The following is a 13,016-nucleotide window of genomic DNA, read 5'->3' on the forward strand; positions in this document are numbered from 1 at the left end:
GGGCACTGTCTGAATTTTACCCTTTGAAATCTAAGCTGGAGTTAAACAGAGCTGTACAAGTTTCCTCTAGGCCTAGGGGAGAGTTGGTCAAGATGACATGTCATTCCACTTTAGCAAGTTCTTTGAAGATAGAATCAAGAAAGTTGAATTTTTATTATCTTGGGTAGTAGTTCTAAGGTTCTGCTACTAAGGCCAGGATTCCATTTAATTTACTTTAATTCAACAAACATTTATTAAATGCCTTGTCTATGGCAGATAGTGTTTTAGGCTAGGAAATCAAAGAGGAACAAGGCACGGCCCCTTCCCTAGAGGAAATCAAAATCTAACTGGGGAGACGGATGCATAAACACATACCATAGGTGGGATAAGTGTGACAGAGCACACATACGCACAGGACTGTGCTGGCTCAGAAGAGAGGCCGGCGATCTCGGCTGGGCCTGGGACTGTCGGCAGGACTTTTCAACCCGATTTGGTTGCTTTGTGAGCAGTGTACAGTTTCAAGGATTTTCATATTGCCCTGGACTCCAGGCATGCAGCAGTCCTGTCAGTTTGGTTTGTTTGTTTTGGGTGATTCCAAAAGTGATTTCAGAGTCACAGTGCTGAGTACACTGAGAGGAGAATGGAGAATTTCAAGCGGAGTCCTAAGTCACTGTCTTCAGTGATTTCTATAACTTAAATATGTCATTGGGCCTTTGGGTTTTCATCAGGGGTCAATTTACAATATACTCTGTTAAGTATCCTGTTGGAGAACGGTAGAAACCAAGAGTTTTTCTAGGGGAATTATGGGATCAGAATTTTATTAGTATAGGATTCTATTTTCCTGAAATAATGCGTTGAAATTAGACTACACTATAATTACATTTTACATTCCCAAAAAACAACTGTAACGAAGCTATGTTCAAATGCAAGTTGTATTATGAATAACTCTTATCTTATAATAAGCTGTTCTTACTCCTTCCTTTAAATGAAGTATTTTGCCTTATCAGACTAACATGCTGATTAAAGGAAGTAGAGGCAACCATTGTAATAGTTTCCTATCGTCGCTGAAATAAGTTAACACAAAATGAGTGACCTTCAAACAGCGTAAGTTTACTGACTTACAGTTCTGAAGATTGATGTCTGAAATCAATTTTGCTGGTCAAGGTGTTGGCTGGGCTGGATCCTTCTGGAATCTCTCAGGGAAAAATCTCTTTCCTTGCCTTTTTCAGCTTCTAGTGGTCACCAACATTCTTTGATATGTAGCTCCCTTCCTCCTTCAAAGCACATCACTCCAATTTTTTTTGTTTTTAATCGCCAAAGGGTACATGTACCTGCCAAAGAGAGGCAGAGAAAGAGTAAGAGGGAAAGTGAAAAAGCACTCCCTGTAAGGCGGTCATAATCATGGGACCAGCCCTTCTACCAATATTCTCAAAGGTTTTTTGTTTTGTTTTTGTTTTTGTTTTTGTTTTTGTAATGCAGTTAAGTTACTTGAAAACAAATTAATGGTTTTATGTTTGGTTTTAAACATTCTTAGGTGAGACCAAAATGGTGTTAAGTCCAGGAATAATTTTTTTCCACTACTGTGGCAAAACTTTTTGAGTACCTACTCAGTCTTCTGTGAATGATGACATTCTCCATTATGGCTGGTAAGAACAGGCACTACCTTATGATCTTGTTTGAGTTCCAAGTGTTGCTCCTTAGAATGCTTTCAGGTGGTCCTTCTCCCATCCTTGGGTAATTTCCTTACATGCATGGGCCAACCAGTATTCAGTTAAAGACTCAAGGGGTGCCCTTTGCAGATTTCCCAAGCTTTCTCTGCAGCTTGCTCATCTTGGTCCCTGCCCTGGGGATGCTAGCCACCTTAGCTTCTCCAGATTCCCAGCATTCTCTCTCCATTTCAGGAAGCTCAGTGAGCTCTGCCTCGCCTCCTCGTCCATGCTCTGCATCCTGAAAAAACCCTCCAGGTAGAAAGTCATGGCAATTGTTGGCATCGTTTCATTTATTTCCACCTCTCAGAGAATACAGTCCTTTGTGGCTGATGTCTGATATCTCGAAAATCGTTATTTTATATATATGAGGAGACTTCTTCAAAAAATTTTTTTGGAGAAACTGAAGTATAAGTTTACTTTGGAGCAAAAATTTTGAAATGCGGGATAGTTTCTTCATAATAGACCTTTATCGTGGACTTTTAGAAGACCTCATCTTGTCCTTCTTTAGTTGTTTCAGATGGGAGAGTAAATCCAGACCCGGTTATTCCATATTGGTTAGAAACAGATGTTCCTCAATTCAGAGTTTGTGAGACTTTAATCCTAAACTATTAGCAATTTTTGATAAGGAATGGCTGGAGGGAATATACAATTGTTGGTTTCAAAGAAGAGAAAGAACTACATGGATATGAAAATGGCCAGTCCAAGTGGATATATTAGAGTTATTTAGTAACTCAGAATGAATTTTTTCTCCTTGATAGTGGAAGTTCTATGGACTAAGATGAACCCATTTGTCCTGATGGCCTCAACCTACGTGGGGCCCTATGAAAGGAAAAACACCTGGGAAGATGTGCCTTCCAAATCTGGAGCAGCTGGGGATGTGGCATTGGGCCTTTCCCTCTCTGGGGTCTGTTATGTAGGATAGTTATTATTATCCACGACTATAGGACCTATTGTTTCCTTGAGTACTTGCTATGTGCAGAAAATCTGCTATGTTGCACAATTTATATAAATAAAAAATAATCTCAATAAGTAGATATTTCATCCTCTCTCTCACTCTTTTCAGTTCTGGTATTGGGTGTGAGCACTTCTGGAGAGAGACACAGAGTAATAAAGAGAGAGGGAAACTACGATATCACCTCCAGGGGGGATGGGCACTGTGCAGTCCCTTCTCCTCCTGGAATATTGGGTGCACACACACACGCCTGCTGTGTTTTTCAAGCTGCCAACTCTGGAACTCAAGCCATGCAGTTGGCCATGTGGGATCCAGCAACTTACCCACCATACCACCTGCCGGCCCATCATTCTCACTTTCTAATGAGGGAACTAAAGTTCAGACAGATAAAAATAGCACATCCCATTTTTCTCAGCTATCAAACATTACAGTTGAGATTTAAATTCAGATCAATTTAATTCCAAAGCCAAAATGTTTGTATACTGTGGAATGCTAAAGAAATCTCAGTCAGGCACTTTAACAGCCTTTTGAGAAGACCATAAAGGATTGAGACTAGCAGATGGCATAATGGCTACGTCGCTGGACTGCCACGTAGTTGACTGCGGTTCAAGTACCAGATCCGGTGGCTTAAACTCACGCCAGGCGTGTGTGCATGTGAGCCCAAGATCACGAGAGGAGAATGAAGGAGAAGGGATTGCAGTGTGGCCATTCCCCCTGGGGGCTGATTTCTTGCTTTCTGTCTCTCTGTCTCTCTCTCTGTCTCAGCCCACGTGCAATATAGCAAAAACCTCTCCAAAAAAAAAAAAAGAGAAGACCATAAAGGATCAAGAATTCAAGAAGTGATTTTGTACCTCCCTCTACCCATGGTCAGCAAAGCATCAGGAGGAAGTCGAGCTAAAGCTGTGATCAACTGGTATTAGCCTGGCTTGAATCAGTCCGGAGGGAGAGAAACTAGGGGACTTGAAAAGGACCCCTTCACTCATCATGAACTCATTTGGAGGTCCAGGGCACTGTCTGAATTTTACCCTTTGAAATCTAAGCTGGAGTTAAACAGAGCTGTACAAGTTTCCTCTAGGCCTAGGGGAGAGTTGGTCAAGATGACATGTCATTCCACTTTAGCAAGTTCTTTGAAGATAGAATCAAGAAAGTTGAATTTTTATTATCTTGGGTAGTAGTTCTAAGGTTCTGCTACTAAGGCCAGGATTCCATTTAATTTACTTTAATTCAACAAACATTTATTAAATGCCTTGTCTATGGCAGATAGTGTTTTAGGCTAGGAAATCAAAGAGGAACAAGGCACGGCCCCTTCCCTAGAGGAAATCAAAATCTAACTGGGGAGACGGATGCATAAACACATACCATAGGTGGGATAAGTGTGACAGAGCACACATACGCACAGGACTGTGCTGGCTCAGAAGAGAGGCCGGCGATCTCGGCTGGGCCTGGGACTGTCGGCAGGACTTTTCAACCCGATTTGGTTGCTTTGTGAGCAGTGTACAGTTTCAAGGATTTTCATATTGCCCTGGACTCCAGGCATGCAGCAGTCCTGTCAGTTTGGTTTGTTTGTTTTGGGTGATTCCAAAAGTGATTTCAGAGTCACAGTGCTGAGTACACTGAGAGGAGAATGGAGAATTTCAAGCGGAGTCCTAAGTCACTGTCTTCAGTGATTTCTATAACTTAAATATGTCATTGGGCCTTTGGGTTTTCATCAGGGGTCAATTTACAATATACTCTGTTAAGTATCCTGTTGGAGAACGGTAGAAACCAAGAGTTTTTCTAGGGGAATTATGGGATCAGAATTTTATTAGTATAGGATTCTATTTTCCTGAAATAATGCGTTGAAATTAGACTACACTATAATTACATTTTACATTCCCAAAAAACAACTGTAACGAAGCTATGTTCAAATGCAAGTTGTATTATGAATAACTCTTATCTTATAATAAGCTGTTCTTACTCCTTCCTTTAAATGAAGTATTTTGCCTTATCAGACTAACATGCTGATTAAAGGAAGTAGAGGCAACCATTGTAATAGTTTCCTATCGTCGCTGAAATAAGTTAACACAAAATGAGTGACCTTCAAACAGCGTAAGTTTACTGACTTACAGTTCTGAAGATTGATGTCTGAAATCAATTTTGCTGGTCAAGGTGTTGGCTGGGCTGGATCCTTCTGGAATCTCTCAGGGAAAAATCTCTTTCCTTGCCTTTTTCAGCTTCTAGTGGTCACCAACATTCTTTGATATGTAGCTCCCTTCCTCCTTCAAAGCACATCACTCCAATTTTTTTTGTTTTTAATCGCCAAAGGGTACATGTACCTGCCAAAGAGAGGCAGAGAAAGAGTAAGAGGGAAAGTGAAAAAGCACTCCCTGTAAGGCGGTCATAATGCAATCCCTTCCCCTCCATTTTCCCCTCATTTCAGGATTTTGGGCACGCACACACACATGTCTAGCATGTTTCTCAAGTGGCAAGGACTCAAACCATGCAGTCAGCCATGTGAGATCCGGTCACCTTAACCACCATGCCACAGGCTGGCCCACTCCAATTTAAAAAAAAATCTATTTCTATTTCGCTATAGGTGTGTACACTTACTAGAGAGAGACTAGAGTGGAGAGTGAGAAAGCACTACCCCCCCACCCCAGGAGGGATGACCATGCTGCAAACCCTTCTCTATGGGCTTTTGGCATATATACATATGTGCTCAGCATGTTTTTCAAGTTTCAGGGTCTGAGACTTGGCCATGTGGAATTCAGTTATCTTAACCACTGTACCACTGGTTGGCCCCGCTCCAATTTCTTTAAAAGCTCACTTTTATTTATTTCTCCTGAGAGAGACAGAGAGAAAGACAATGCGAAAGACAGACAGAGAAAGACAAAGAGAAAGATCGGCACCCCCAACAGGTCTTCACATGACTTCACCCCATCCTCACCCAGCCAGGATCACAGCATACATGAACGCCGTCATGTACAGGAAGACATGAAGCTGGGACTTTCCTGTGTGGTCCAGCATTGCAAAGAGTTGTGGTAGCATTGGGCAACCCCAGCTGACCTCACACCTCTCCAGTGTTGCTTCTGTGATCACATCTGCTTTTCCTGTGACATCCCCCTCCTAAGGACTGGTTCAATTGGGACCATCCCAGATAATCCAGCATAATCTCTCCATCTCAAGATACTTAATTACTTTGAAAAAATTCCTTTTGCGGTAAAAAGTCACATTGACAAGTTCTGGGAATTAAGACATAGAGATATCTGAGGGGGTGGGTAGCAGGTGGCATGGTGGTTAAGGTGCTAGACTTCCACATGGCCAACTGCAGCTTGAGTTCCAGACTTGACTGGTTGAAATTTACACCACATGTGTGTGTGTACATTCCCAAAATTCAAAGAGGAGAAGGGATTATGATATGGCCATAACCCTGGAAGGGGAGTGATTTCTCACTTCTCTCTGTCTGTCTTTCTGGCTGGCACACACACCCTATAGCAAAAATATCTCTCTCCCCCCACAAAAAAAAAGAAGAAATGTCTAGGGGCCCCTTATTCAGTCTACAACAACTACTATTTTTTATGTTTTTATATATTAGTATTCTTCAAGAATCTATTGCATAGAGTTCAGATTATTCTATGTACATACATTGGTTATTATGCTTATTTTCACTTAACCTTGTGTTATTTGTCCATCCCACATACATTTTGAAATGATGTATTTTGACAGCTGCATAATTCTTCTGTAGGGATATATCATAATTTACTTAGCCACTGCATTATAATTTTTATTTGTCAAGACTCTCGGTTATAAGTAATAGAAGTTCAACTCTAGCCGGTTGAGTGAAGACAGGAAGTTATTGACTCTGGAATCTATGGAGGGTTGAACAACTAGGCTCTGTGGGATTTGGCGGGGCTTCAGGAGCCCCTGACACCAGGGAGTTAAATGGTGCCAGGATATACCTCGTCCTCTTGTCCTTTTCATGTCCTCGCACTACAGCCTGCTTTTTTCCCTCACATGCTATGATTTTATCCCCTGAGAGGGAGTAGCTGACCATGAGCTATCTGTTAACAAAATCAATTCACATTCCTTAACAAAATGCTAAACCCTGGTCTCATTGTGGACTGAATGTAATCTCAGGAAATTTAATTGTGGGTCTTGGTGATCTGGGACCTGCTACTCAGCACGTGGTTCACAAACCAACAGTGTTAACAACCCCTGGGAGCTTGGTATGACTGCGGAACTATGGGTCAGCTCTGTAATGCCATGTTTAAGTTCTATGAATAAGGAGCCGGATTCTGCACGGCTGGCAAAAGTTCAAATCCTGGCTCCAGGCCAGGTGCATATGCATGTGTGTCCCAAATCCTGACAGGGTGGAGAAATGCAGGAAAAGGATTGCAGTGAGACCAGGCTCCACTGAGGGGTGCTTTTTTTCTCTCTCTCTGGTGAGTTCAGGCGCTCTATGGTAATAAATAAGAAAAAAGAAATGCAGAAGCCAGGCCGCCCAGGAAATAATGAATCATAGTCTACACTGTAACAATATCCCAGGCCGTTTGCATGCCCAAGGATGTCTGAGGAGCACTGTTTTAGTAACTGCTCTAGTTCTACCCTTCGTTTTTGCGGGCATTGACAAATCCTCTATTGAATGACCAGCAATCTAGGCTGACAGCAGTAGGGCAAAGTAGATGAGGACAGTCCACTAAGACTGAGATCAAGCAGCTCTGCAGATGGCGGTGGGGAACCACAGCCTCACCAGCAGTCATTATCTCTGCATGGCAGTTTCTTCTGCCACGGGGTAGCTAAACCAGAATAGCCATGACTTGCAGTCATGCCATCTATAAGTTGTTTAAAGCACCTCAGGGAAGTCTGGTCCTGCCCAGTAAATCAGTACCTTTCTGGTTTGGGCTTTGTCCCCGGCTGGCTCACCCCAGAGAATGAGCTAATTTGTCTTTCCATATGTTTTTAATTGAAGTAACACAATGGGCAGACAAGGGGGACACCAGCGTAATGTGAGGTCGTTTTGTTGATCAGCTATGAGGCGTTTTTCTGTTCTGCAGAAGTCACCTATGGGGACTTGCATCTGGGGCTGCAGTGACTCCAGTCCTATTAAACAGGTAGTTTTCAAACTGTTGCTAGCCAGGGAAGCATCCAGCTTTGACTAACACCTAGGAGAACAAGTGAGGGAATAGGCAGAAGAATGATTTCAAAATAATCTTTGGACATAATCATTGGTAACATGTATGTAGAGAAATAGGCAGAATGGACTTTAGTATCAAACATATCCATGCTGTCATAGAGTAAAAAAGGGGAGTAGATTCCTCTGTGCCTGACTCCAAATCTTAGAATATTGGGGTCACATGAAGATATAGGATTGGATGCTTTTGGCTGCAAATAACAGAAACCTCACAAGTCAATCTGATGAAATAATAAGGGTATTGAGGACTGATCCCTTAGTGCAACAGTTAAGCACTGTGAGTGGAGGAGCTGGATTCCACATGGGTGACTATGGTTCAAATCCTGGCCTCAGCTACTTAAAAAACACATCAGGTGTGTGTGTTCATGTCCCAAATCCTGACAGGGTGGAGAAATGGAGAAGACTGTGGTGTGACCATTTCCTATTGCGGAGTGCTTTTCTTTTCCTATCTCTTTTTGGCGAGTGGATGTACCCTTTAGAAATGAATAATAGTTAATTAATAATAATAATAATGATGGTGTTGAGTCTCAGCTAATTCCTGTCCAGAGAGGGGGCTCCTCTAGATTCTGCCCTCCTATGACTGTCAGCTTCATCTTTTTTTTTTTTTTTAGTAATTACTTTATTTACTTATTTATTTTAATTTGACCAGAGAGGGACAGAGTGAGAGAGAAGGGGTTGGGGAGTGAGAAAGCAAGCCATCAGGTCTGGGACTTGAACCATGGTAAGCCATGTGGGAATCCAGTGCTCTTAACCACCACACCACCTGCCTGCCCCACAGCTTCATCTTTAGAGGGGCAGCAAGTTGGCCACAGGCAATCCAGACAGCTGTTCTCACATTTCACTGTTCTCAAATTTCATCACATATTCAAGCCTATACCAGAAGCAAAGGAAACGGGACCATATGATTGGCTTCGATGGATAAGAACATGCTCTCTGGATCTGAAGATGGAGGTTGCCTTCCTAGAAACACAGGATGCTCGAGAAGGGCAAATAAAAAACAAAAGTAGAATTCTGTTGAGAAAGAGGAAATGGCAACAGTGTAGAGGTACATTGGGTAAGTGACCAACAGTGCCTGCAACAGGGGTCAGAGCAGCATGTATAGCCATAGGATTGGGCACTGACAGGGTTCTAGGGCTCTAGAGAAGGATTTAAAGGGCAGGAATAGCTAGCCTGATTAAGAACAGTCTTCTATTAAGAGCAAGGCTGCTCAGTGGCTTTTCTTGTAAAACAAATAAAAACCTTAGTATCAGAGGTAGAAAGTAAGATCAGAGATACAAGAAGGTTCAGAAAATGGATCCCATCATATTTTCCTTCTAAATCTCCAGGTGAAATGTAGAGTTCTTGGGATCTTCTGAACTACTGGTGCCATGGGAATGGGGGGTTGGTGGCAAAAGAGAAGTTGATGGTATTTGTAACAGGGTAACAGGAGGGATCTTTGTGGAAATGGAAATGTTCTCTATCTTGACTATATTGAACCTAATTTTTTTTTTTTTTGGAGAGGTTTTTACTATAGGGCTCATGTGCTCGCCAGACAGACAGAGAGAGACATAGAGACAGAAAGCGCAATCCCTTCTCTTCCATTCTCCTCTCGGAATCTTGGACACACATACACATGTACCTGTGGGTCCGGGTCTTGAACCGCAGTCGACTATATGGGAGTCCAGCGACATAGCCATTACACTAACTGCTGGTCCCTCTTGACTATATTAATATCAATAGCCTAGTTATGATGTAGTACTATAGTTTTATAAAATGTTACTATTGAAAGAAAGGACACCTAGAGTATTATTTCTTACAGCTGCGTGTGAATCTCAAATTACCTCAAAATAAAAAGTTTAATTAAAACATTGTATTGAAGGTGTGGTGGTTAAGGCTCTGGATCCCACAAGTCTCAGACCTGGTGACCTGAAACACACACCAGGCACATGTGTACACACGCACAAAAGCCTGAAGAGAATGGAGTAGGAATTGCAGCATGGCCATGCCCTCCTTGAGAGTGATATCTCACTTTCCCTCTCTCTCTGTCTCTCTCCAGTGAGTACAAGTGTCCTATGGCAAAAAAATCTAAAGTAAAACAAAAACAAAATTGCACTGAAATAGTATTTATCTTGATTACTGAGCTCAAAAATGTTTTTCCCCTAAATTTTGCCAGAGGGCACAACGCTTGTTAGAGAGAGAAAAAAGAAAAGTAAGAAATCTCCCTCTACGGTGCATGGTCATGCCCAATCCCTTTTCCACTTCACCTCCTCTCAGAATTTTTGGGTGCACACACTCACACACATGCACGCACCTGGCATGCTTTTCAAGATGCCAGGTTCTGGCCTTGAACCATGTAGCTGTTCATGTGGGATCCAGCTGCTTCAACCACCGCATTGCACACGTTGACTGGGTTACTGATTTTTTTTTTTTACATTTTCTTACATTGTTCTCCCATGACAAATGCCTCCTTAATCTCCCCCCTAGTCCTATCCCATTCCACTCTTGGGCTGAGTGCCACTTTCTGGTAAATAATATTAGGCAAAAAAGATAGTCTCCCTAAGCCCCAGTTTCCTCATCAAAATGAAAAATGGAAATGACAGCAGTTTATATATATATATTTTTTTTTTTTTTTGCAGCAACTCACAAATTATATAGTTGATCCCATCTCCTTTTAATCAAAGTCACTGACTCCCCAGAGGGAAGAAGACATCGAATCACAGCCTCCTCAGCAGAAGAGGAGACTAGAATTTCTCTCTAATACCCCAGCTGACTGGGTTGTGGGGTCAACTAAATTAGAGGGTGCTTTTCATTCAGAGCTATTGTACCATAACCTGTACTCTGTGTCTTTTTTTTTTTTTTTTAAATTTTTTAGTTGTCAGAGGGCATGTGCAAAAGAGAGAGAGAGAAAGAGACCCTCCCAATGGGCCATGGTCACACTTCAGTCCTTTCTCCTCCATTCTTCTGTCCCATCAGGATTTTGAACACACATATGTGCCTGGTGCGTTTTTCATACTAGCAGGGCTGGGATTTGAACTGCAGTTGTCCGTATGGAATCTGGTTCCCTATGCACAAGACTCAGTCACTGAGCTATAAGGCTGTCCAATCTCTTCTCTTTGTGACACTTTCAAAGATGATGACATGCACCTTTTGACACGCATTCAAAGATGCCCCCAAGATCCCATCAAAGTAATGTCTACTCTCAGGTGGAAACCTCTTTGGCTTTATGCATATGAGAACTCTTCCAAAAGTTCATGACAAATGCAAATTATGAAAATCTATGCATGAATTTAAAAAAAATTTAATCAAAATAAACTCTCACTTCAATTCCATTCTCCATAAACTTTCTGTAATTCCCTTATGTATGAGTTGGGGGAGCCTGTGGAATTTCCCCTCCAACTCTGTGGGTTTGGTAGAGGATTTTGTGGATAAGATCAGGGCTCTGTTCAGCTGCAGTCAAAACAGTAATCTGTTGATCTTGAAGAAACAGAAGAGAGTCAGGAAGAAAAACATATAAAGTCACTAAACTATCACTTTGGTGGTGTTTCCAAATTGTGAAAACCACTGTGAAGTCTGTGTTGCTCACTTGGGGGCTTATAGAGAGAGTTGGGAAGGAATTTCTCAGTGGGATGGCGGAGGATGTAGCCAGTAAATGATGCAGCCAACAATGTTGCCCTTGGAGCTGACACACTTGAATCCTGTTTGCTCAGGTGCAGCGCGTGTGTGCAGATCTGCCCACTCAGCTGCTCTGCCGCAAGGCTCTGGCAGGCCAGCCAGGTGTGCCCTTGGCTGGTGGATCTCGCCTCCAAGAGGCTGCCCCTCTCCCAAAGCTAGGTGTGGGGGTAGCCAGAGAAGGAGACTCTGGCCTCTTCCAGTGAAATGAGGTGCCTGGAATAACAAAGGAAAGAAATCAAAAGGAATCCACAGCCTGGGAGTTCCAACCAAGCCTAGAAGTGGTGAAAGCGAAAAAGAAAACTTAGCTGGAGTTCAAACTGTGTCTAGGGTTATGACAGTTAATAAATCAGCAAGTCTGGAAAACATTAAGTCTCAACAATACAATTAGGAAGTTGCAACACTGCTGTTAAACTAGAATTATTAAAAAAAATAGTAATGGGTAACATGTGTGTCTCTACTTGGTGGATACTTCATATTATTCATTAATAAAGCTTGCCTTTTCCAGGAGACAGTGTGGTAAATATTGGTTGATAAATTGATAGATATTGGTTCTGCCATAGGCTAGCTATAGGTGACTTTGGGTGGGTTATTTAAAATCTCTGAGCCTCAGTTTATCCATCTGTACATTGGATTTAATAATAACTCCTTCTGTCGGTGGTGGTTTTCAAATATTTTGGCAGCAATTTAGAGTAAGAAATATCATTGAAAACATGTTGCAGTACACTAGATATACCTGCAATGTGTCACCAAAACGAAGCTTTCATAAATGAATATGTCCTATTACTGCATTTGGTACATTTTTGTGTTTTTATTTTAATTTTTATTTTATTATATATTTTTGGAGACGTTTTTGCTATATGGTGCGTGCACTCATCAGAAAGACAGAGAGACAGAAAGCAATAAATCACCCCCGCCTCCAGAGGGGATGGCCACAACGCAATCCCTTCTCTTCCATTCTTCCCTCGGGATCTTGGGCACACAAGCACACGCGCCCGGCATGAGTTTAAGCCACCAGGTCCAGGACTCGAACTGTGGTCGACTACATGGGAGTCTAGCAACATAGCCATTACACCAACTGCTGGTCCTACACTTTCATGTTTTTAGTTTTCCAGTTTTTTATACATAAAATACTAAGTAATACTGCTTGTGACCCACTAAAGTGAATTTGTAGCAATGTTTCAAAAATACTATGGTAGATGGGACCAGCAGTTAGCATAATGGCTATGTTGCTGGACTCCCATGTAGTTGACCACGGTTCACGTCCCGGACCGGGTGGCTTAAAACTCACACCGGGCGTGTGTGCATGCGTGCCCAAGATCCCAAGAGGAGAATGAAGGAGAAGGGATTGCGGTGTGGCCATCCCCCTGGGGGTGATTTCTCGCTTTCTGTCTCTCTGTCTCTCCCTGTCTGTCTGGCGAGCACACGCACCCTATAGCAAAAAAAAAAAAAAAAAAAAAAAAGCTCTTAAAAAAAATACTGTGGTAGCTTAATCTGCCCATTAAAAAAAATTACATACATAAAGAACTTGGTTCACAAAAAGTAGTCAGTAAATAGA

This window comes from Tupaia chinensis, unplaced genomic scaffold, assembly GCF_000334495.1.
Source record: "Tupaia chinensis unplaced genomic scaffold, TupChi_1.0 Scaffold000017_1, whole genome shotgun sequence".
Classification (NCBI taxonomy): Eukaryota; Metazoa; Chordata; class Mammalia; order Scandentia; family Tupaiidae; genus Tupaia; species Tupaia belangeri.